General features: G+C 44.5%; 1 long non-coding RNA gene across 1 annotated transcript; it reads left to right on the plus strand.

Moving 5' to 3' along the window:
* Positions 1 to 14: 14 nt before the first annotated feature.
* On the plus strand, positions 15 to 23,531 carry LOC129539018 (uncharacterized). The gene is made up of 3 exons (XR_008682380.2): positions 15 to 146; positions 20,082 to 20,217; positions 22,147 to 23,531. It is a non-coding gene; the product is annotated as an uncharacterized LOC129539018 (long non-coding RNA).
* Positions 23,532 to 23,846: the final 315 nt, after the last annotated feature.

Raw genomic sequence — 23,846 nt, forward strand, 5'->3', positions numbered from 1 at the left:
AGGGAAGAGGAGCGGGTGAGGCTTTCGGAGAGATGGCAGCGCCCTGGGAGCCACGTGAAGATGGGGAGGGCCGAAACCGCTCTCCCTCCTTACGGCAGGGAGACGCAGGAAGCTCTTAGGGTCGCTGCCCGGGCTGAAGCGTCGAGGTACCCCGGAGGGCTTGGCTGGCCGGGCTCATTGGAAGCCTTCGGGGATGGAGGGAGGGGGGACTCCCAGTCAATGAAGCCAGGTAGACTGTGAGAATAGAAGGAGACCTGTGAGCAGATGAAGAGTGGAAGTAAAATTCTGTTCTCACCGGTGTTTCTGCAGCCGTCCCATAGAAATAAATGCTTTTGGAGATTGATGTATTAAAAAAACCCAAAAAACTGGGGGGAACTGCCCCGACGATCCTGGGCTTCCTCTGCAGGTGGTGCGGGTTCAATCCCTGCTCGGGGAACTAAGGTCCCGCGTGGCCATGGAATGGCCAAAGATGAAAATTAAATAATTAAATGAAGATTTTTTTTTTAATCTGGATTTTTTTCAGAAGTATTTATCAATTGGTTGCAATCAGTCGTCTTTGCTGCATGTTATTTGTCTAGTTGCGGGGGTTGTGTGGGGGTGGCGCTTTCTTGCGATGCTTGGGCTTCACTGCGATGTTTCATGTCACTGCTGTCTCTTCTCTTTTGAAGCCCTGGGCTTTCAGGCTCAGTGGTTGCGGCCAACGGGTGGGCTTAGCTGCTCAGCAGCATGTGGGATCTTCCCAGACCCCTGATAGAATCCTTTATTAGCAGGCGGATTCCTATCGACCGCAGGCACCGGGAAAGTCCCTTCATCTGGATTTGGCATTCATCCATAGAAGAGCAAAATTCACCACCCCAACATGTCTCTTTGGCATGTGCATTATTTTCATCTGAAAACAGTAACAGTCCAAAAGACATGGGAAGAGACTTTTGACCTTCCCCTTCTCTGTCTAGCAGAATGTAGCCAGAGGACCTGTTCTAGGAAGGGAGCTGTCACCAGAGATAACTATAGTATGAACTAGGTGTGGTGGACAGGGAGGAACCTAGCAAAGTCTGTTAAAATTCTTCTAGGTGTCCCATTGTCTCTGAGGTAACCAGCAAGCATTTATTTGTTTACCAAACATTTGCTTTTTAATCTCCATGTCAATTGCCTTCCTCACCTTTGAAGTCTCAAACCAGCGCCCAAAACAATTTTTTGTGTTTAGCTAAAGATGGTATTTGGCCTTCCCAGGTGGCTCAGTGGTAAAGAATCCATCTGCCAATGCAGGAGACTTGGGTTCAGTCCCTAGGTCAGGAAGATCCTCTGGAGTAGGAAACGGGCAACCCACTCCAGTGTTCTTTTTGCCTTTTCATACTATTCTTGCAGGAGGAGAAGGAGGTGACAGGGAATGGAATGGTTGGATGGCATCACTGACTCAGTGGACAGGAGTTTGAGCAAACTCTGGGAGATAGTGAAGGACAGGGAGATCTGGTGTGTTGCAGTCCATGGGGTCACGGACAGTCAGACATGACTTAGTGACCGAACAACAAGCAGTATTCTTGCCTGGAAAAGTCCATGGACAGCAGAGCCTGGTGTGTTACAGTCCATGGAGTCCCAAAGAATTGGACAGGACTTAGCAACTAAGCAGCAGCAACAATGATGGTATTTAAGGTGAGGGTTTCGACCGTTTTGGTGCGTTGAGGAACTGAGTAGTTTCCCTGAGTTTCTCCCATGTATTCATGTTAGTACACTTTATTTGATTTTTCTCATATTAATCTGTCTGATGTCAATTTAATTCTTAAACCAGCCAAAGGAACCTAGAAGAGTAGAGAAAGACTTTTTTTCCTTCCTGGCAATTCCACCAAATAAGGATATATATATTTTTAAAATGTCTAAGGAAAAAAAGGAAAAGTGATAAGGAATGAAGTGGGTTTGAACCTGGTATCTTATGAGATGGTGTGTGGCGGTATTGAAGTCACAGCCCCTCATGTATCGTTTTCAGAAGGTTCACAACCTTTCTCTGCTGATCACCCAGTTACTTAGAGACCTACCTTTACTGTTGCCTACATCTGAGGGCTTAAGAATTCTTGGAGTATAATATTTTTCTCATTCTCCTATGCTTTCACTGTACCGAATAAATGCCTTTTTTAGTAGATTTTTATTACCAAAATACACAAAATCCAAAAAATAATAAATAATGAATGTGGATGCCATGCTATGCTAGATGCCTATTCTTGGCAGTTGTCTTCAGGCACTGTTTTTCTTTTAAGTCACAATCTCTCAAGGCTAATTAAAATGTCATTTTTTTAAAAATAAAGCCCATAAAACTTCCTTTCTTTAATTAAACTTGGGATGGGCTCCTTTTTAAAAATTAAAAAATTTCTAAACAATTTTTAAAGGTTACTATGAAATATTGACTTTCACAATTATTTGTAGTTTACAGTGATTACAAAATATTGGTTATATTCCCTATGTTATAAATACATCCTTGTGCCTATCTTACACCCAGTGGTTTGTACCTCCCACTCCCCACCCCTTTATTGTCCCCTGTAACTGATAACCACTAGTTTGTTCTCTCTCTCTGCTTCTTTTGTTACAGCTCATTTGCCGTAGTTTTTTGAATAAACATAATATATACATAAGCAATATCATACGTATGTATCTTTCTCTGACTCATTTATTTCACTTAGCATAATGCCCCCCAAGTTCTTCCATGTTGCTGCAAATGGCAAGATTTCATTCTTTTTATGACTGAATAGTATTCCACTGTACGTGTCGATGGACATACACACACACAGAATTTATCTGTTGATGAACCCTTAGGTTTTTTCCGTGTGGGGTAGAGTCCTTTTGAACGTGATCTTCACCCTGTTGTTTTCTTTCTCCCTCATTTATCATATTATAGGAATTTTGTTTTATGTATTTAGAAGTATAATAGTGTATTGAACTCATATATGTAAAACCCAGTTTCAACAATTCACACATGAACCATCATGTTTCAGCTACACCCTCACCACTTCCTCATGCTTGGCTTATTTTGAAAGATTTGAAGTCAGTCCATGACAATTACCTCTGTGGGTTGTAACGTACTTGTCTGACCACCCCTTCCCTCTAGACGTGATGACAAGTCTGGGGCTTAATTCACCTCTGGGTTTCCTGGGCCTACCCCAGTGCCTGGCACATAGCACACTCTCAGCAAAGATTTCTTGATTAAAAAAATGTATCAATTAATCACTCCTCATCCTGACCCAAAGTCCTAGTTGTTTGTTACCTACATTTTGGCCTTTGGAATATTGAAAACAGCACAGCTCTCTGACGGATGGTGGTTGTTTCAAACATGCCCAGTTATACACCTTGTCTCTCCAACAAGAAATGTCGTAGCTTAGAGTCAGGAAACACATTTGAAGGAAGGCAGTGTTTTCTGCCAGATAGAACAAGGTGTTCTCGGTCCTCGGTGCCAGGATGGCGCCCTCCCTGCAGTCACTGGCCTGAGGGTTCAATCCAGTGTTTTATAGGGTGGAACTACAAAGCAGGTGCTGCTTCTCAGGTGTTTCTAGTTTCATCTCGAACACAAATATTCAGTCATTAGACTGGGATGAACTTGAATGCGGTGCTTTATTCAATACCTATCCTTGGAGCTAAGAGCACAGACTTTAAAGCCAGACTGCCTGGATCCAAATTCTGGCCCTACCACTGGCTACCTGGATAGAGGCTGAAGAGAACAAGTTTTGTAATCTCTCTGCCTCTGTTTCCTCATTTGAACAATGAGGATAATTATAGAATCTACCTCAGAGGGCTTGACGTAAAGATAAAATGATTGCATGCCATAAATCATTGAGTCCAGGATATCTATTACTTTGAAATCAGGATGTGTCTTGTGTGTCAAGCATATTTAATTGACAGTAATTTTTCTTCTAGTAGTAGATGGGATAATGGTGCATCTTATAGTTAATGAGCTTTTAGATTCAATAAAATACATATGGTGCGCTTAGAACAGTTCCTGACATAGTAAGCACTATGCACTAGTTGTTGTTATTAATGCTGCGAAAACAGTAAAAAAACAGTTTAAGAAAAAAAGTTATATACTCTAAATAATCTTAAATGCTGTGTTATTAGTTGCCATTCCAGAAACCTTCAAGCAGCCTTCAAGATCCCTCTCCCAATTCCTTATTTCCACAGCCCATTCATCTCCAAATCCTTTTGATTCTACCTTTCAGATGTCAAATTCATTCTTTTGTGTTCCCACTGTGAGACGAGATCAAATCTCATCCTTTCCCACCTGGCCCAACAAAATCCTTCTGTTCTGATCTTTGTGCCTCAAATCTGTCTCTCACAAGAGACAAAGTCATGTCTCTAATAGGCAAGCCCAATCACGTTAACACTCCAACTCCCCAAACCTGGAAGAATACATCTGAACAACCTGGCTGCCCCCTTCTGACTTTCTCAGCCACGGCACCTGGTGCTGGCCCCTCCCCATCACCTCTCTCGTCCGCACCCTCACTCCCTAGACTCTCTGAGCTGAAATACACACAGCTTGAAAAATGCGAGACCCCCGAATGGGATTAACACACATACACTATTGATACGATGGATAAAATAGACAACTAACTAGAGCCTACTGTTTAGCACAAGGAGCTTCACTCATTGCTCTCTGCTGACCTGAAAGGGAAGGAAATCCAAAAAAGGGCGAATATATGTATATGTATAGCTGATGGCATCACTGACTCAATGGAGATGAGTTTGGGTGAACTCCGGGAGTTGGCGATGGACAGGGAGACCTGGCGTTCTGCAGTCCATGGGGTCGCAAAGAGTCAGACACAACTGAGCGACTGAACTGAACTGATAGCCGACTTACTTTGTCATAGAGTAGGAATTAACACTGCAAAGCAGCTAAGCAGCTCCAATAAAAAAATAGAAAAATGCAAGACCTTCTCTCACACTTCCTTCAAGTCTTTGCACCTGCTCTTCTGACTACTTCCACCTTCCCACCCCTCCACCCCACCCCGTGTACCTCAGTAACTCCCACTTAATCTCCTTCATCTCCCGGAGGCTTTAAATAACCTAGATTCGCATCATACATTATATGTATCCTCACTGCAGTGTATCTTAAACTAGGGCTTACAGATGTATTTGTAAAATAGCATTTCGGGTGTTTGGTTTTTTTTTTTTCTGTTTCAACAATAACATTTTAAACAGTTGATATATCTGATTCTCTGGTTGGCATCTTCTGGAAAGTACTACTGCTCATACGATCCCCAAGTTTGCGTTTAAGTTTACAGTTCACTGGTTCCACGTGCCACTGCTTTTATTGTCTCAGTTCAGTGGTTGGAAGGAAAGGTGATAGTGTGAAAAAATACAGTAGGGGTGAGTCTGAGCCTACTGAAAACCCAGTGATGTCACGGCCTGCTGCGTGAAATAAGGTTTTGCAGTTGATCAAATCGATAACAGTGGTGGGAAGGAGTAAAGAGGGTAGGGATGGAGAACGTGAAAGCCCTCAGGCCGTAGCAGTGCTGCATATTCATTTAGCAAAGCAGCAATTGATTTTCGTTTAAAAAATATATCAATCATCATAGTAAATTAACTTGAGTTATATTGGTTTTAATTTTTTTTTAAATTTTGCATGAAAATAACTTATTTGTTTTGGTGTACAGTAATACAAGAGCTAAAAGCCTAATAAAACTTATACCTGGGTTTACATTTGTGCATCCTTAAATAAAACACTGCTGCTGCTAAGTCGCTTCACTTGTGTCCGACTCTGTGAGACCCCATAGATGGCAGCCCACCAGGCTCCCTGTCCCTGGGATTCTCCAGGCAAGAACACTGGAGTGGGTTGCCATTTCCTTCTCCAATGCATGAAAGGGAAAAGTGAAAGTGAAGTCGCTCAGTCTTGTCCGACTAGTAGCGACCCCATGGACTCCAACCTACCAGGCTCCTCTGCCCATGGGATTTTCCAGGCAAGAGTACTGGAGTGGGGTGCCATCACCTTCTCCAAAATAAAACACTAGAAAGAATTAAGTCCTAAATGAAACATGATGGTGTCCTGGGTTCGATCCTGGAACAGAAAGATGACATTAGTGGAAAAACTGGTGAAATGTGAATGAAATCTGTAGTTTACTTAATAAGAACTACCAACGTTAATGTCTTCAGTTCAGCTCAGTTCGGTCGTGTCTGACTCTTTGCGACCCCATGGACCACAGTACGCCAGCCATCCCTGTCCATCATCAATTCCCAGAGTTTATTCAAACTCAAGTCTATCGAGTCGGGGATGCCATCCAACCGTCTCATCCTCTGTCCCCTTCTCCTCCTTCCCTCAATCTTTCCCAGCATCAGGGTCTTTTCCAATGAGTCAGCTCTTCACATCAGGTGGCCAAAGTATTGGAGTTTCAGCTTCAGTATCAGTCCTTCCAATGAACACTCAAGACTGATCTCCTTTAGGATGGACTGGTTGGATCTCCTTGCAGTCCAAGGGACTCTCAAGAGTCTTCTCCAACACCACAGTTCAAAAGCATCAATTCTTCGGCGCTCAGCCTTCTTTATAGTCCACCTCTCACATCCATACATGACTACTGGAAAAACCATAACCTTGACTAGACGGACCTTTGTTGGCAAAGTAATGTCTCTCCTTTTTAATATGCTGTCTAGGTTGGTCATAGCTTTCCTTCCAAGGAGTAAGTGTCTCTTAATTTAATGGCTACAATCACCATCTGCAGTGATTTTGGAGCCCAAAAAAATAAAGTCTGACACTGTTTCCACTGTTTTCCCATCCATTTCCCATGAAGTGATGGGACCAGATGCCATGATCTTAGTTTTCTCAATGTTGAGCTTTACGTCAACTTTTTCACTCTCCTCTTTCACTTTCATCAAGAGGCTCTTTAATTCTTCTTCACCTTCTGCCATAAGAGTGGTATCATCTGCATATCTGAGCTTATTGATATTTCTCCCGGCAATCTTGATTCCAGCCTGTGCTTCCTCCAGTCCAGCATTTCTCGTGATGTACTCTGCATATGAGTTAAATAAGCAGGGTGACAATATACAGCCTTGACATACTCCTTTCTGATTTGGAACCAGTCTGTTGTTCCATATCCAGTTCTGACTGTTGCTTCCTGACCTGCATACAGATTTCTCAAGAGGCAGGTCAAGTGGTCTGGTATTCCCATCTCTTTCAGAATTTTCCACAGTTTATTGTGATCCACGCAGTGAAAGGCTTTGGCATAGTCAATAAAGCAGAAATAGATGTTTTTCTGGAACTCTTGCTTTTTCAATGATCCAGCAGATGTTGGCAATTTGGTCTCTGGCTCCTCTGCCTTTTCTAAAACCGGCTTGAATATCTGGAAGTTCACAGTTCACGAATTGCTGAAGCCTGGCTTGGAGAATTTTGAGCGTTACTTTATCAGCGTGTGAGATGAGTGCAATTGTGCGGTAGTTTGAGCATTGTTTGGCATTGCCTTTCTTTGGGATTGGAATGAACACTGACCTTTTCCAGTTCTGTGGCCACTGCTGAGTTTTCCAAATGTGCTGGCATATTGAGTGCAGCACTTTCACAGCATCATCTTTCAGAATTTGAAATAGCTCAACTGGAATTCTGTCACCTCCACTAGCTTTGTTCATAGTGATGCTTCCTGAGGCCCACTTCACTTCACATTCCAGGATGTCTGGCTCTAGGTGAGTTTTCACACCATCATAATTATATGGGTCATAAAGATCTTTTTTGTATAGTTCTTCTGAGTATTCTTGCCACCTCTTAGTATCTTCTGCTTCTGTTAGGTCCCTACCGTTTCTGTCCTTTATTGAGCCCATCTTTGCATGCAATGTTCCCTTGGTATCTCTAATTTTCTTGAACAGTCTCTAGTCTTTCCCATTCTGTTATTTTTCCTGTATTTCTTTGCACTGATGACTGAGGAAGGCTTTCTTATCTCTCCTTGCTACTCTTTATAAATCTGTATTCAAATGGGTATATCTTCCCTTCTTTGGTTTTTGCTTTTCTTCTTTACACAGCTATTTGTACAGCTATTTACACAGCCCTCCTCAGACAGCCATTTTGCTTTTTTGCATTTCTTTTTCTTGGGGATGGTCTTGATCCCTGTCTCCTATACAATGTCACAAACCTCTGTCCATAGTTCATCAGGCACTCTGTCTATCAGATCTAGTCCCTTAAATCTATTTCTCATTTCCACTGTGTAATCATTAGGGATTTGATTTAGGTCATACCTGAATGGTCTAGTGGTTTTCCCTACTTTCTTCAGTTTAAGTCTGAATTTGGCAATAAGGAGTTCATCATCTGAGCCACAGTCAGCTCCCGGGCTTGTTTTTGCTGACTGTATAGTGCTTCTCCATCTTTGGCTGCAAAGAATATAATCAGTCTGATTTTGGTGTTGGCCATCTGGCGATGTCCATGATAAAGTCTTCTCTTGTGTAGTTGGAAGAGGGTGTCTGCTATGACCAGTGCGCTCTTTTGGCAAAACTCTAGCCTTTGCCCTGCTTCATTCTGTACTCCAAAGCCAAATTTGCTGTTACTCCAGGTGTTTCTTGACTTCCTACTTTTGCATTCCAGTTCCATATAATGAAAAGGACATCTTTTTTGGGTGTTCTAAAAGGTCTCGTAGTTCTTCATAGAACTGTTCAACTTCAGCTTCTTCAGCATTACTGGTTAGGGCATAGACTTGGATTACCGTGATATTGAATAGCTTGCCTTCGAAACGAACAGAGATCATTCTGTCGTTTTGAGATTGCATCCAAGTACTGCATTTCGGACTCTGTTGACTATGATGGCTACTCCATTTCTTCTAAGGGATTCCTGCCCACAGTAGTAGATAAAATGGTCATCTGAGTTAAATTCACCTAAAATCACTGCAGAATAAAAGTTTTTTGTTTGCTTGCCTGCTTGTCTTCTAAGAATTGTCTGATATTGAGAATCCTCCTGCTAGGTCCATAGGACTTCACCATTTCTTTTGAAGCCGGTTTCCTCATTTTCTCTCCATGAGAATTACAGGAGGCTTGTGTATAGATTTCCCAACTATCCACCAGGACCAGAACTCTTTTCTTAAAAAAAAAAATATTTTTACTGATTTGTGGCTGGGCTGGGTCTTTGCTGCTGCGTGAGCTTTTCTCTAGTTGCGTTGAGCAGGGGTGACTCTCTAGTTGTGGTGTGCAGGCTTTTTTTTCAGTGACTCCTCGAGCACAGGCTCTAGGGTGCAAGGGCTTCAGTAGCTGCTACCCATGAACTTAGTTGCTCCTATTGTGCAGGATCTTCCCCGATCAGGGATTGAACCCGTGTCTCCCACATTGTCAGGTGGATTCTTTACCACTGGGCTACCAGGGAGGCCCAAGAACCAGAACTCTTGATGCCTCTCACCCCGGCCCCCCTGCTCTCACTCCTATCTGGACTCAGCTCTGAGAACAACCTTTTAGAAACACCACATCAGATGATTCCCTTCTCCTTAGAACCCAGTGCACTAACATTTAAATCTCAGCTCCTCCCTGATGCCAATACAATCCTCCACCACCTGTCTTCAGCCTACCTCTTTCTCCCCAGTGACTTGGCCACATTATTTACATGCTTTTCTGACCTCAGGGTTTTTGCACTTGCTGTTCTCTCTGTCCAGAATGCTCTGACCTTAGCATTTTGCCACTGTGCACCATCTGGGTATCATTTGAAATGTCCCTCCCCACCCCCGGATGCCTTCTTTGACCCACAGCAGTCCCACCCCCGCCTGGCTGCCTCCATCACATTCATGTGCTTTGTTATCTTTCTTGCATTTATTACCTGGAATGACTTTCAGACACTGATGAAAGTTTTTTTATCCTCTGGTTCCTTCATGCTCACCAGCATGGAAGCCCCTCGAGAACAGGGACCTTATCCATCTGACTGCTATACATATATGTAATTACATGCAACACTGAGAATAGAACAAATATAAATTTGTTGAATGAAAGAGAAAGATGTTATTCTAAGTGATTCCCAAAGATAACGCTCTTTCAGGCTCTTGCTGATGGCATGGTCTTCTTCCCACCTTTCAGACCCCGTTTCAGAATACTGAAGTTCCTGGTAGCTGACCACACCTTGCCCAGCCCAGGGTGCCAAGCCCACCTATTTCCCTGTTTCTCTAAATCATCGCTCAGGCTTCCCCATAACCTGCACAGGAATTTTCCACACCTTAAAAATATCATCAACAACTGGATTGGTTTTCTGTTGCTAATAGCAAATTACCACAAACGTAGTGGCTTATAGTGAAGTGAAAGTTGCTCAGTCATGTCTGACCTTTTGCGACTCCATAGACTAGCCTGCCAGGCTCCTTTGTCCAGGAATTCTCCAGGCCAGAAGCCTGGAATGGGTAGCCATTCCCTTCTCCAGGGGATGTAGTGGCTTAAAACAGTGTCAATATTGACCCACAGCTCTGTATGCCAGAAGACTAGTATGGCATGGCTGGTTCCCTGGCAGAAACCATGGTGTCATCCAGTCTGGCTGGTCTGGAGGCTCTGGGGAGAAAGCGGCTTCCCAGATCATTCTTGCTTTTGGCAGAATTCAGTGTTCTGCAGTTGTAGAACTGAGATCCCTTATTATTTCCTTGCTGGCTGTCAGCCAGGGGGCCACTCCTAGCTCCCAGAAGCTGATCACAGGTTCTTCCCCTGTGACTGCTGCCCCACTTCCCGCCATGGGCAACTCACAGAATAGATGCTTGTCGTCTTTCAAGCCAGCCAGAGTAGGTCTCAGACTTCCCATCTGCATCCAAAAGAGAAGGACTCATGTGAGTGGGTGAGCCCTATCTTAAGATCAATTGATTAGTAACCTTAATTACATCTGCAAAATCTTTTTGCCATGTGATGTAACATAATATATTTACAGAGGAGGGAATTATGCAAAGGTGAAGGACACTGGGTCATCTGGGAATTCTGCCTAGCCATGTGCAGCTTGTATGGTCATCACCATCACCATCATTGTCATCACAATCAGCGTGGACAGGTTGTCTTTCCCACCCAGAGAAGGAGAGAATCCCTCCTGAGATACAGCAAGGATTTGAGAAACTAAATTCAGTACACGTGTATTCAGCTACTGGCTTGAAATGCCTTTAGGACTTACCTATGAAATTTTTGTATTCTTTTACTACTTTGCTCTTGATCATGTGTCCTGTAACCATATTCACTCATATACTCATTCAGCAAATATCTACTGAGGGACGTCCCTAGTGGTCCAGTGGTTAAGAATCCACCCGCCAGTGCAAGGGACAAGAGTTTGATGCCTGGTCTGGGAAGATTCCACATGGTGCAGGGCAACTAAAGCCCACGTGCCACAACTACTGAAACCTGCATGCTCTAGAGCCCGAGCTCCTCACCAGGAGAGTAGCCCCCACTCACCACAACTGGAGAAAACCCACACACAGCAGTGAAGACCCAGTGTAGCCAAAAAAAAAATGTAGCTATTGAGTTACTACTGTGTGTTCAGGTATTTGTCAATATGTCTGCTTCAGGTTGTTGCGTTCTAGAAGGCATATCTGAAGTGACATTACACCTATGAAAATGCTTTGCAGATGACATTATTATATGAAAATAAGATACTACCATGTAAGTCTTTCTCTATGGGCTGAATTGGCACACAGATTCCAGTCAATATTACGAGATAGAGTTCAAGTTTTCTGGAATGCACACGCAGTTTGCATATGGCCTTGTGTTATGCTTTTTGTCCATTTTATATAGCTTGGGCAAAAAAGAGAGAGGAATAGACTTAATATTTTTGCTGTTAAAAAGATTTCCTTTTTAATTATGTTAAAATCCACAAGTGGATGATGGTGAATTATAGAATGTTTGATCATGGAAATCTGTTCTCTAGGTAAACACGTAATAAACACTCCATGTCTGTTGAATAAATAAATGAACAACTAAATTTAAAAAGTCGAAGTTACATACATGTTATTAAGAAATTAAGAAATAACATTTCATAAATGTTATCGATATAAATTTATTATTGTTTCTGCTAGTTTTCTTAAATTTTTTTTTGTTTGTTTTCATTAGTATTACATATATGGGCATTTAGCTATCTTAAACCACAACGAGTTAGTATCTACATTATGGACAAACTGAAGCTGAACTTTAGATCAAGTGAGGCTGTGTTTTGTTTTCTTGTTTGCTCCAGGTGGGGGTAATGTAAGTTATCTTATTTCCACAAGATAACATAATCCAACCCTGGAATCTCCCCTGTGATTGTTTTCCTCTTTTTTTCCTCCCTTTATGTTCCATTCATTAGCCATTTACTGGACCTGTTTCCAGACCTCACGCGTATTAGAGATAAAAGACTGCATAGAGCAGAGTCCATGCTGAAAAGGAGTCCAGCGCAGGAGAAATTAAGCCAGGGGAGGCAGCAGTCAGTCAGACTAGAAGACTTCTTATACTTGACCTGACTCTCACTCGGACCTGAGGACAAGCCAGATCACAGCAAGCACCCCATGCCTTGCCCCAGACTATGGGATGCTACCTCGCTGCGCATTTCCCCCTTCAATCACACACTTACACTTTGTGTAAATAACACCAGATGCACATGGGCATGCATTTCCAGTCTATTTAAAGGAGTTTTTTGGAAAGTTTAATGTATTTGTTGTTGTTTAGTCACGAAGTCGTGTCCATCTCTTTTGTGATCCCATGGACTGTAGCCAGCCAGGCTCCTCTGTCCATGGGATTTTTCAGGTAAGAATATTGGAGTCTGTTGCCATTTCCTTCTCCAGGGGATTTTCCCAACCCAGGGATCGAACCTGCCTCCTACATTGGCAGGCGGATTCATTACCACCGAGCCACCTGGAAAACCTGAGTTTCATGTGTAGAATCCTTTGAATAAGAACAGATGTTTACTGAGAAAGAGCACAGGTTGATTATACTACTCCAAAACTGGTGACTTCTGTGCTTGGAGGTTTATCAGCATCCTCATCTTTGCAGTGGGATCACTGGCTGACCACGAAACCACAAGCAAATTCATTTCATCTCGAAATGGCCTCATCGAACATAGTTATTTGTTGACTCAGTTGTCAGAATTAAGCAGCTAGACTATAATAGTAGTCAATGCTTTCTGTTCTAAGAGCATTCAAAGTGAACAGGTTATAACAAAGGAACAAAAGCCACGGGTTTTGGAAAAAAGCAACTCACTTCACAGATGACCTGCCCGGGCTCTTCAGAGCTCTAGGGCTTCCTGCTCTATAGAAACAGAGACAGTGACAAGCATGGGATATGCAAAGGCCCAGTACAGTCATGAAGAGCCCCGTGCTCACAAGAGCCTCACTCACACCTGGTTTAAAACTCTGCTGTTGCATCTTGAAATCCTTAACAATTTTTGAGCAAGAGACCCTGTCTTATGTGGCCAGTTCCATGTACCGGGCATGATGGGTGCATCAACAAGGGACCCCAACTCATTCAGGGGGTGGGGAGGCTTTCAGGAAAAGGAAGGGGCAGTGGATATTGGGAAATGCAGCCGAGAAGGTACAAAAGAGCCAGATAGTGAACTGGTATATGTCAAGTTAAGGCAACTGGAAATTTACCCTGAGCTAATGGGTGTCAAGCTAGATGGGTGGGGTCAGATTTGCAAAAGCAGCCTCTCAGGCTGATATGTGAGTTATATTTGCTGGGTCCAGCTATTAAGCAGTAATTGCAATTATCTGAGTGAGTAATGAGGAAGGCCTGCATATGGTACCACTAGGGACAAAGAGAAAAACCAGCAGACCTTCATGATTGTCGTTAGGGCTAAGGGAGAGGGCAAGGTTAAAGATGCCTTCCAGCTTCAAGGTCAGGCATGATGGTGGGTAACACAAGAGCAGGTCGTGGTGGTGGAGAAGGGGGTGGAAGGATGGGGAGATAAATAAATAAATGAGAAGATATTCATTCTCAACACACCAATCTATAGATTCAATGCAAAACAGCAGGCTTTTTTTTTTTTTTTTGGTAGAAATTAACAAGCTAACTCTAAAATGTATCATGGAGAAAGCAAGAGAGTTCCCGAAAAATATCTATTTCTGCTTCATTGACTATGCCAAAGCCTTTGACTGTGTGGATCACAATAAACTGTGGAAAATTCTGAAAGAGATGGGAATACCAGACCACCTGACCTGCCTCTTGAGAAACCTGTACGCAGGTCAGGAAGCAACAGTCAGAACTGGACATGGAACAACAGACTGGTTCCAAATAGGAAAAGGAGTATGTCAAGGTTGTATATTGTCACCCTGCTTATTTAACTTATATGCAGAGTACATCATGAGGAACGCTGGGCTGGAAGAAGCACAAGCTGGATTCAAGATGGCCGGGAGAAATATCAATAACCTCAGATATGCAGATGACACCACCCTTATGGCAGAAAGTGAAGAGGAACTAAAAAGCCTCTTGAGGAAAGTGAAAGAGGAGAGTGAAAAGGTTGGCTTGAAGCTCAACATTCAGAAAACAAAGATCATGGCATCTGGTCCCATCACTTCATGGGAAATGGATGGGAAAACAGTGGAAACAGTGTCAGACTTTATTTTGTTGGGCTCCAAAATCACTGCAGATGCTGATTGCAGCCAGGAAATTAAAAGACGCTTACTCCTTGGAAGGAAAGTTATGACGAACCTAGATAGCATATTAAAAAGCAGAGACATTACTTTGCCAACCAAGGTCCATCTAGTCAAGGCTGTGGTTTTTCCCGTGGTCATGTATGGATGTGAGAGTTGGACTGTGAAGAAAGCTGATCGCAGAAGAATTGATGCTTTTGAACTGTGGTGTTGGAGAAGACTCTTGAGAGTCCCTTGTACCGCAAGGAGATCCAACCAGTCCATTCTAAGGGAGATCGATCCTGGGTGTTCATTGGAAGGACTGATGCTAAAACTGAAACTGCAATACTTTGGCCACCTCATGCGACGAGTTGACTCACTGGAAAAGACTCTGATGCTGGGAAGGGTTGGGGGCGGGAGGAGAAGGGGACGACCGAGAATGAGATGGCTGGATGGCATCACCGACTCGATGGACATGAGTTTGAGTGAACTCCGGGAGTTGGTGATGGACAGGGAGGCCTGGCGTGTTGTTATTCATGGGGTCGCGGAGAGGCGGACACAGGTAGATTCTTTACCCTCTGAACCACCAAGGAAGCCTTGGTGTGTATGGATAAAAGTGTTCAGTTCAGTTCAGTTCAGTTCAGTCACTCAGTCATGTCCGACTCTCCGCAACCACATGAATCACAGCACGCCAGGCCTCCCTGTCCATCACCAACTCCCGGAGTTCACTCAAACTCATGTCCACAGAGTCGGTGATGCCATCCAGCCATCTCATTCTCGGTCGTCCCCTTCTCCTCCCGCCCCCAACCCTTCCCAGCATCAGAGTCTTTTCCAGTGAGTCAACTCATCGCATGAGGTGGCCAAAGTATTGCAGTTTCAGCTTTAGCATCAGTCCTTCCAATGAACACCCAGGATCGATCTCCCTTAGAATGGACTGGTTGGATCTCCTTGCGGTACAAGGGACTCTCAAGAGTCTTCTCCAGCACCACAGTTCAAAAGCATCAATCCTTCGGCGATCAGCTTTCTTCACAGTCCAACTCTCACATCCATACATGACCACGGGAAAAACCATAGCCTTGACTAGATGGACCTTGGTTGGCAAAGTAATGTCTCTGCTTTTTAATATATTATCAAGGTTGATCATAACTTTCCTTCCAAGAAGTAAGCATCTTTTAATTTCATGGCTAAAATGTGTAGCAGTACAAAAATTATTTTCAAAACACTTTTAAAAAACCACAAAGTTAGAGACTATTTAAAGGCCTACTATAAAGTCACCGTAATCAAGATGGTGTGCCTCTGAAGGAAGAGTCAACATCATGGAAAAGGAGACAGTCCAGGAACAGATCCCAATTTATATTGTCATCTGATTTTCATCAGCACCCAAAGTTTATAGTTTATATTAGGTTTCATTCTTGGTATTCTATGGGTTTGGACAAAAATGTAAAATGACATGTATTCATCATTGTAATAGCATTGGGTTGGCTCAAATTTTCATTTCAGTTTTCCCATTAGATGTTACAAAAATATTATATGATACAAAGTAGTTTCACTGTCTTAAAAATCCTCTATATTCTATGTACTCATCCCTTCCTCTCCACTACCCTTGAATTATTAAAAGTTATGAAGAACAAGTAGTTCCTGTGAAAGTGGTTGAAATATCTCTGGGAAAGTGTATAGATAAGGCTTCTTAATCTGGAGTCCAAGAGGCTAGGTTGGCCTGCAAACCTCCATACCATATGAAAAGAATCCTATATACATGTAATATACACATATTTTTTTCTGGGAGGAGAGATCAAAAGAGAATCAAAGGGTTCTGTGAGCCCTCAAAAGCCATGAACCTCCAGTGGAGGTCAAGAGAGCAGTGGGTAGGGAATGGAGACAAAAATAAAGGGAGGTCAGAGAAAAGACATGTAGGAAGGAGCCTGAGTGACCACGTGAGACGACGGACTCACGCAAGTCCCAACAAGGGGTGATCCGGAGGACAGTGTTAAACCATTTGTGGTGTAAGAGAAGACTCTTGAGAGCCCCTTGGACAGCAAGGAGATCAAACCAGCCAATCCTAAAGGAAATCAACCCTGAATATTCATTGGGAGGACTGAGACTAAAGCTGAAGCTCCAATATTTTGGCTGCCTGATGCAAAGAGCTGACTCACCGGAAAAGATCCTAATGTTGGGAAAGACTGAAAGCAGGAGGAGAAGGGGGTGACAGAGGGTGAGATGGTTGGATGGCACCACTGACTCAATGGACATGAATTTGAGCAAACTTTGGGAGATGGTGAAGGATAGGGGAGCCTGGTGTGCTGTAGTCCATGGGGTCACAAAGAGTCGGATGTGACTTGGTGACTGAACAACAACCTAGATATGGGAGCACGAATAAACATGACCACACCTGTTCCCTGGGCTGAAAAATGGGAGGAGGATTGTTTTCGAGGAAGTGGTGAGGATAGAGCCAGGTGGGGGCGGCCTGAGGAGGGAACAGCGCCCACCTACACACGCTCAGCTGGGAGATTCCTCCCACCAGGTGCGGCTCTTCCTGTCTCCATGCCTCATGAATCTGGGCCACTCTAAACTTTCAAGGCCCTGTCACATCTCCAGGGAGAACTCTATTTGAAGTGGGTTTCCCCAGCTACTCTCAGTCTCATTCCCCCTTTTGATCTTTGTAAGAACTTTAAAAAAAAATGTTAATTTCTTATTTACCTGTTTACTTGCATCTGACCTGCCTTCCACACTAGAATGGAAGCTGCCTGAGGCCAGGGCCTTGTGTTCCCTGTGGTTACCTTAGCCATGAGCACAGGCTTGTACACAAAGTAGGTCCTCTGCAGGCAGCGGGTGTGCCTGGCTGTCGGGATGTGAACACGGTGCTGGACGTTTAGAATGGAGAGACCCGGGGGGCAGTAAAGTAGGGCTTAGGGAACAAGGAAGGAGGTTTAAAGAGAGATGATGATTAAGGGAATTCCCTGGTGGTTCAGAGGTTAGGACTCAACACTTTCACCGTGATGACCCAGTTTCAATCCCCAGTCAGGGAACTAAGATCCTACAAGCTGCAAGGCACAGCCAACAATTAAAACAATAATACAGAAAGAAAGAAGGCTGAGTTTGCACGCTGAGGGGAAGGATCGTAGAATGACGGTGTGCTGGATGATGAAAGACAGCTAGGAGATAACTGACAGAGGAGATGGGGGAGGCTTTGGTGATGAGCCGGGGAGGGGGTGCCAGCATCAAAGAGGGGGACCTGTCACATCCTCTAAATAAGAAGAACAAGGCCGCAACGGGGTGAAGGACTACATAAGATGGTAAATCCATAGACTGGCAGAATTAGAAGCAACACTGACATCTGAGGGTATCACTTTGCTAGGGGGTGGGGGGTGAGGTCATCTTCAGAATGAAGCCTGCAAAGCCTTCAGGAGAGACTCCAGCCGAGCAGCGAGGCAGACCCGGTTGAGTCACCACAATGGTCTTGGGTCAATTTACTGTGTCCCCCACGAGTAGGGAGGTCTTTGAGAGCAGGATGGGACCTAGCTTTCACCACTCAGACCCTGGCACCTTGAACAGTTGTGGCCTGCGGTCAGCGCTCAGTGCATATCTGTTGAAAGCACGATGGGTGAGTGACAGAGGGAAGGGACAACTGGACAAGGAGGCCACGTGCAAAGCCGGGCAGCCCGGGGGCACCTCTCGGGCACGGCTGGGCTGCCCGAGGGACAGGGGAGACTGAGCACCAAGGGTTTTGCTGAAATGAGGTGAGGTGGGTTCACAGGAAGAGTAGGATGCGAGAGCATCTGAGGTGCTGATGAGAAGGCAGTTCAGACCGTTTTCCTGGCATGAGAAGAAGCCACATTGGGAGGAGGTGACTGAGCAGGGGAAAGCAGAGGTGTGTACGTGTGTGTGTGTGGGCACGCTGAAGGCAGTGCAGTGGGAGCTGGGTATGAGAGTGGGATACTGGTATTTAAGCTTTCTGAGGTGGGGCAGTTTCAGGTGATGACAAGGTGCAGGGTGCGGCCACAGGAGTGGGCAGCTGAAAAGACAAATGGAAGGTCCTTGGAGTGGAGGAGCTTGGAGGGACACTCAAGCCACCCCACTTGAGCTGGAGAGAACCACTGTACCAAAGTCAGATACTCGGGTCCTCATGGAGGAGGGGAGGGGCTAGATGCTGATGTTTCACTCATTCATCTTCATTCATTCATTCAGGAAATCCTGTCGATTTGCTTTGCCTTCACAGGCAACCAGGCAGACAGGGGTCTTTCCCTGACCTACTCCACCATCTCTGAGGACCACACAGGTCTCTGCTTTCCCTGTCCCTTCCTCGGAGGGGGAAAGGGCGGTGCCCTGCTGGAGCCTTGGCTGCAGGGGCTTCTCCACAGACACAGAGGCCTCTGGTCTGGCTGCACCAGTTTCCCCCCCAGATGTCCTCGAGGTGGGGGATCAGCACGAAGGAGGCAGGTTGACATGCAGCCAGAGTGTTTGTCCTGGAAGATGTCTCCAAGTTGCCTCCAGGCTCTGGGATCAGGGGGAGGAACTGGAGCACCCTGGGCAGGTCGGGAGTGAGGAGAGCAAGGCACAGAGAAGCAGCAAGTGCCCGAGGTGGGATGAGATGGGCTGGCCGAAGACATGAGGGTCCCCAAGGGCCTCCCAAACTCAGACACGTGGCTCAGGGTCATCCCCCAACCCAGACCCATGGCACTCTCCCAAGGGATTTCCGCACCCAGTCTCACTAATATCTGCAAAGTTCTGCTTTGTCTGTCGCTTCATCAATCTGGTTGACTCTTAAGCAGGTTTCCAAATCGCAGAGACTGGCGGAAAATTCATGCTGCTCCTCACGGCGGTTGCGTGTTGGGTATCCTCATTCCTTTGTGACATTCTTATTCAAAACTCCCTAGGAGCACAGTGCTCATTTTCCAAATGGATACCATCCTGGTGTCACTGTCATCAGATAAACCTATGGAGACAGAAGATGGTCAAAGGGACCTTTACAATCTCCCTTTAAAAACTGCCAGGCAGGAGCGTCCTTTGTAGAGCCAGGGAACCGCCTACGCTGTGCTCCCCACAAACCCGGCCAAGGGCGTGGACTCTCCCCTCGGCTGGCCGCAGGCTCTCAGTGGAATGCCAGGACGAGGAGGACAGGACCGGCCACTTCCTCCATCACTGTCACCTGTGCTCTGGCCTTCTGGCCAGGCGCAGATCTCCAGGATCAGTTCGGGAAGAAGAGCCCACAGCGCTAGTCTTGGGGACTCAGATATATAGTCTGGACGCACTAGATCATCTCCAGAGCTGGCTGTAGACTGAAGGCCAGAGAGGGGATGGGGGCACCTGGACTGGGGCATTCCCACTCCAGCCACGGACCTGGCAACTTGCTCCCCAAAATGTTGGCTGCACAGTGCTGAGATCAAAACAGAGTTCAAGCACTCCGGGAATCTGACATACCTGACCTCTGAGATTACTAAGCACAGCATGCTTCTCAGAACCTCAGGTTCAACAATGTTTATCAGATGCTGATGAAGCCAAGGTTCATGGCTATGAATATTTATTGATCAAACTATTAGCTATTTGATGATATGTTTGTTGTGTCACAGAATGTATCAAACTGATTATGAGAATTCACTCATTACACAGATCTTTACTGGCAGCCTTCCTTGTGAAGGTGGAGATGTGGATAAGAGTGAAGGCTGCTGATCCAGTCCAGCAATGAGGACAGACAGACAGACTGCAGGCTCTTGGGCCACGGCTCTGAAAACCCCGAGAGGAACAGGTGGGAATCCAAACAAGGATTTAGAAAGTTTTCACCGGCAGGTCACGCTTGAGCGGCCTTGTTTGTTTTCGGTTACCTTTTTGGTAAATGGTATTTGTGGTTGCTTTCTATATTTTAACAGCTTTATTGAGAAATATAATATACCATACAATTCACGCATTAAATTACAATTCTGTTTTTACACAGTTGTGCAATCCTCGCCACACTCAATCTCACCTTTGCATCATCCCTCAGAGAAACTCTTAGCAGCCACTTTCCGTTTTCCTCTAACTCTTGCCCACCCCCTTGCTTGTCCCCAAACCCTAGACAGCTACTCATCTGCTTTCTGCCTCAATGAACTGGCCTATTTTGGATATTTCACCTAAAGAGAATCATGACAATTTATGGTCTTCAGTGACTGGCTTCAGTGTTGTCAAGGTTCATCCATATTGACAGCGCCCCACTCCTTTCTGTTTGTTTGTTTTTTGCCTGGCTATCAGTTCCCTAACCTGGGACTGAACCCTGGCCACAGCAATGAAAGTCCAGAATCCTAACCCCTAGTCCACCAGGGAATTCCCCACCCCTGCTCAGTTTCATTGCCAAATAATATTCCATTGTGTGGATATGCCACATTTTATTTACCTGTTCATCAGTCGATAGACATTTGAATTGTTTTTGGGTATTATGACTAATGCTGTTGTTCACATTTGTGTCCAAGTTTTTGTGTGTATGCAGTTTGAACTTCTTCACTGTATATCTGGGAGTGAGGTTGCTGGGTCATCTGGTAACTGTGTTTAACATTTAAGAAACTACCAAACTGTTTTCCAAGGTGGCTGAGCCATTTTTTATTGCCACCAACAGTATATGAGGGCCCCAACTCATCTTATATCCTCATCAGCACTTGTTTTCCTTTTTTAAATTATAGCTGTCTTGGTAAGTGTGAAGTGGCATCACATAGTGGTCTCAATTTGGGTTCATGGTCATAAAGTAGAATTGTAAGGGGGGAAACTCTCCTCAATCCTATTTGGGTCTCCAGCTGGGCCTAAGAATTAAACTGAAACAGAACAAATTAACAGGAGAAAAGCATACAATTTTTTAAAACCAGAGCAGGAAGCTTTTACATCTTTCAGACAAGCACACAATGAATCTGTGACAAATGGACAAGACAAAGGGGCTTATATGAGGGGTAGGAAATGGTGAAGAAGTAACCTTGGAAGTTAAGGGTTAGTTTAACAAGGATGTTGGTACAGATCTTAGTCCCCAGCTCCCCCCTAACCCCCCCACCCCACCTATCTCTAGTGATAAGAAAGTCTTTCTTCCCCCTGGATCAAAGAGGACACTTTCATATGGGAGCTTTATCTCCTGCTTTCAAGTAAAAGAACAAGATCGGTGTCCTTCTTGCCCCTGATGTGTCTTAAGTGCCTTTCATTCAAAGTAATCAATATGCCAAAGTGGCCTGTTTGGGGGTGAAATATTCCAGTCTCTGCCTCTATCTGAATGTCTTCTTCCCCATGTGTCTCTGTGTCTTATGATAAATCCAGTATGATGTCATCCCAATATCCTTAACTAATTATATCTGCAAAGACCCTTTTCCTAAATAACGTCCATCCCATAGAAAGAGGAGTTGACAGCTACAGTCCATGGGGTCACAAAGACTTGGACATGACTGAGCAAGCGCGAAACGTCTGCACCTGAGGTTCAGGGTGGATGTGAATTTCTGTTGGGGAGAATACTATTCCATCTGCTACAGAAGATGAGGGTAAAGATGATAATGACCTAGAAGAATCAAAAGAAAGAAGACAAGTAGGCAGATATAAGATATATTTTAATTAATTCATTTATTTTTAAAACTTTTATTGAGTATAGGTGATTTACAATGTTGCATTAGTTTCAGGTATACAGCAAAGTGAATCAGTTATATTAATACATATACCCACTCTTTTGTTTTAGATTCTTTTCCCATTTCGGCCATTACAGAGGACTGAGGACTGAACAGGGTTCACTGTGCTGTAGAGTAGAACGTGTAAAGTATGCTTTGGACTGGCTGTTAGGAAGCCGCTGAAATGAAGGATGGAAGAACAGAATGGAACACAAGAAAACATTCACTTCATGTTTTTCAAAGGCTGTAATAAAGCTAGGAAAGTCCTTTCGGGTTGCAACAGGTATTTACTTATTTCCATATCTAAACATTTGAATGTTTGCTATATGCCAGGCCATTTGGGGGCTTAACTCATGGCTCAAATGGTAAAGAACCTGCCTGCGATGCAATGCCTGAGACCCGGGTTCGATCCCTGGGTCGGGAAGATCCCCTGGCGAAGGGAATGGCAACCCACTCCAGTAGTCCTGCTTGGAAAATTCCATGAACAGAGGAACCTGGTGGGCTACAGTGCAGGGGGTCGCAAAGAGTTGGGCACAATTGAGCAACGAAGCACATACACGACGAAAGCAACAGGACCTTGGTGTCCCCGTTTTATAGGTGAGGAAGCCTGACTACAGGAGCTTGTACTTGGAAAGGGCACAGCTGATCCATGACAGAACTGGGGACTTGAGGTCAGATCATCTCAAGTCCAAGGCAGAGCTTGAAACGCCGGTGGGTTCTCTTTGCTGGAGCCGGGATACTCCTCCTCAAGCACTGGCCACCCCTTCCTTCCTCCTGGGTTAACTTAAGAAGTGACTGAACTCATGAGTGACAGACGGGTCACGTGTTTACAACTGGGCAGAATCAGTATCTTCCAAAAGAACCCAGGATGGGGGAAAAGGAACTTGGAAATGAGAAACAAAAGGAGAAAAAGAGGCCAAGGAGAGGTGCTTTTTAAGGTGGCGGATACTCAGAATACACCCTGACTGGTAGGGACCGGTCGCTGAGCCCTATTGTTTAATCTTCAGAAAAAAGCTATAAAACAGGAAAGATTATTATCCTCACTTTACAGCCCCCTGAGCGCAAGTAACTGTGCAAGTTCACTTGGCTGATGAGCGGAAGAGCCAGGAATTGATAGTGCATTAGAAGCTGCTTCTTTGGAGGAGGAGTTGTTTATTCACTCAGAAGAATGAAGTTCAGATCCCAGGCCTACCATTGACTGTGCTCTCACTCAACTCACTTAATCTCCCTGGGCTTGTTTCCTCATCTGTGAAATGAGAATCTTGGCACTTCTTGAATGTTTATATCTCATTTTTATACATGTGCCACATCCTGCTCCGTGTTTTGTATTCATAGCTTCATGAGTCGGGACAGCTCAAAATTCTGTTTACCATGCTTGTTTTCCTCTACCACGAGTCTGAAAACTGATTTATTTTTGCCTTGAGCAAACTATTTATTTCCAGACTCCACGGAGCCTGGAAGATACTAGAGAAAAAAAACAACAACTTGTTAAATGAACACTTATCTCTGTGTACTTGAGTAAAGGAATCATAAGAATTCCTCAGCCTTATTTTCTTCAAAAGAAAAAAAAAACTGAACACCATCAGGACGTTGTCCTTAAAATCACAAGGGTATTGGCTGAATGACAAAATGTAGATCAAAGTACTCTGAGTCCCTAGAGAAAGATGTCAGGCAATAACAAGAGATTATTATAATATGCCAAACATAATGGCAAATAATATGCCAAACGTAAACCCCTAGAGACCTAAGAAAGCAGAGGGAGTGAGAGGTG

Source organism: Moschus berezovskii, chromosome 11, assembly GCF_049115385.1.
Source record: "Moschus berezovskii isolate FMDL1 chromosome 11, NW_MosBer_1.0, whole genome shotgun sequence".
Classification (NCBI taxonomy): Eukaryota; Metazoa; Chordata; class Mammalia; order Artiodactyla; family Moschidae; genus Moschus; species Moschus berezovskii.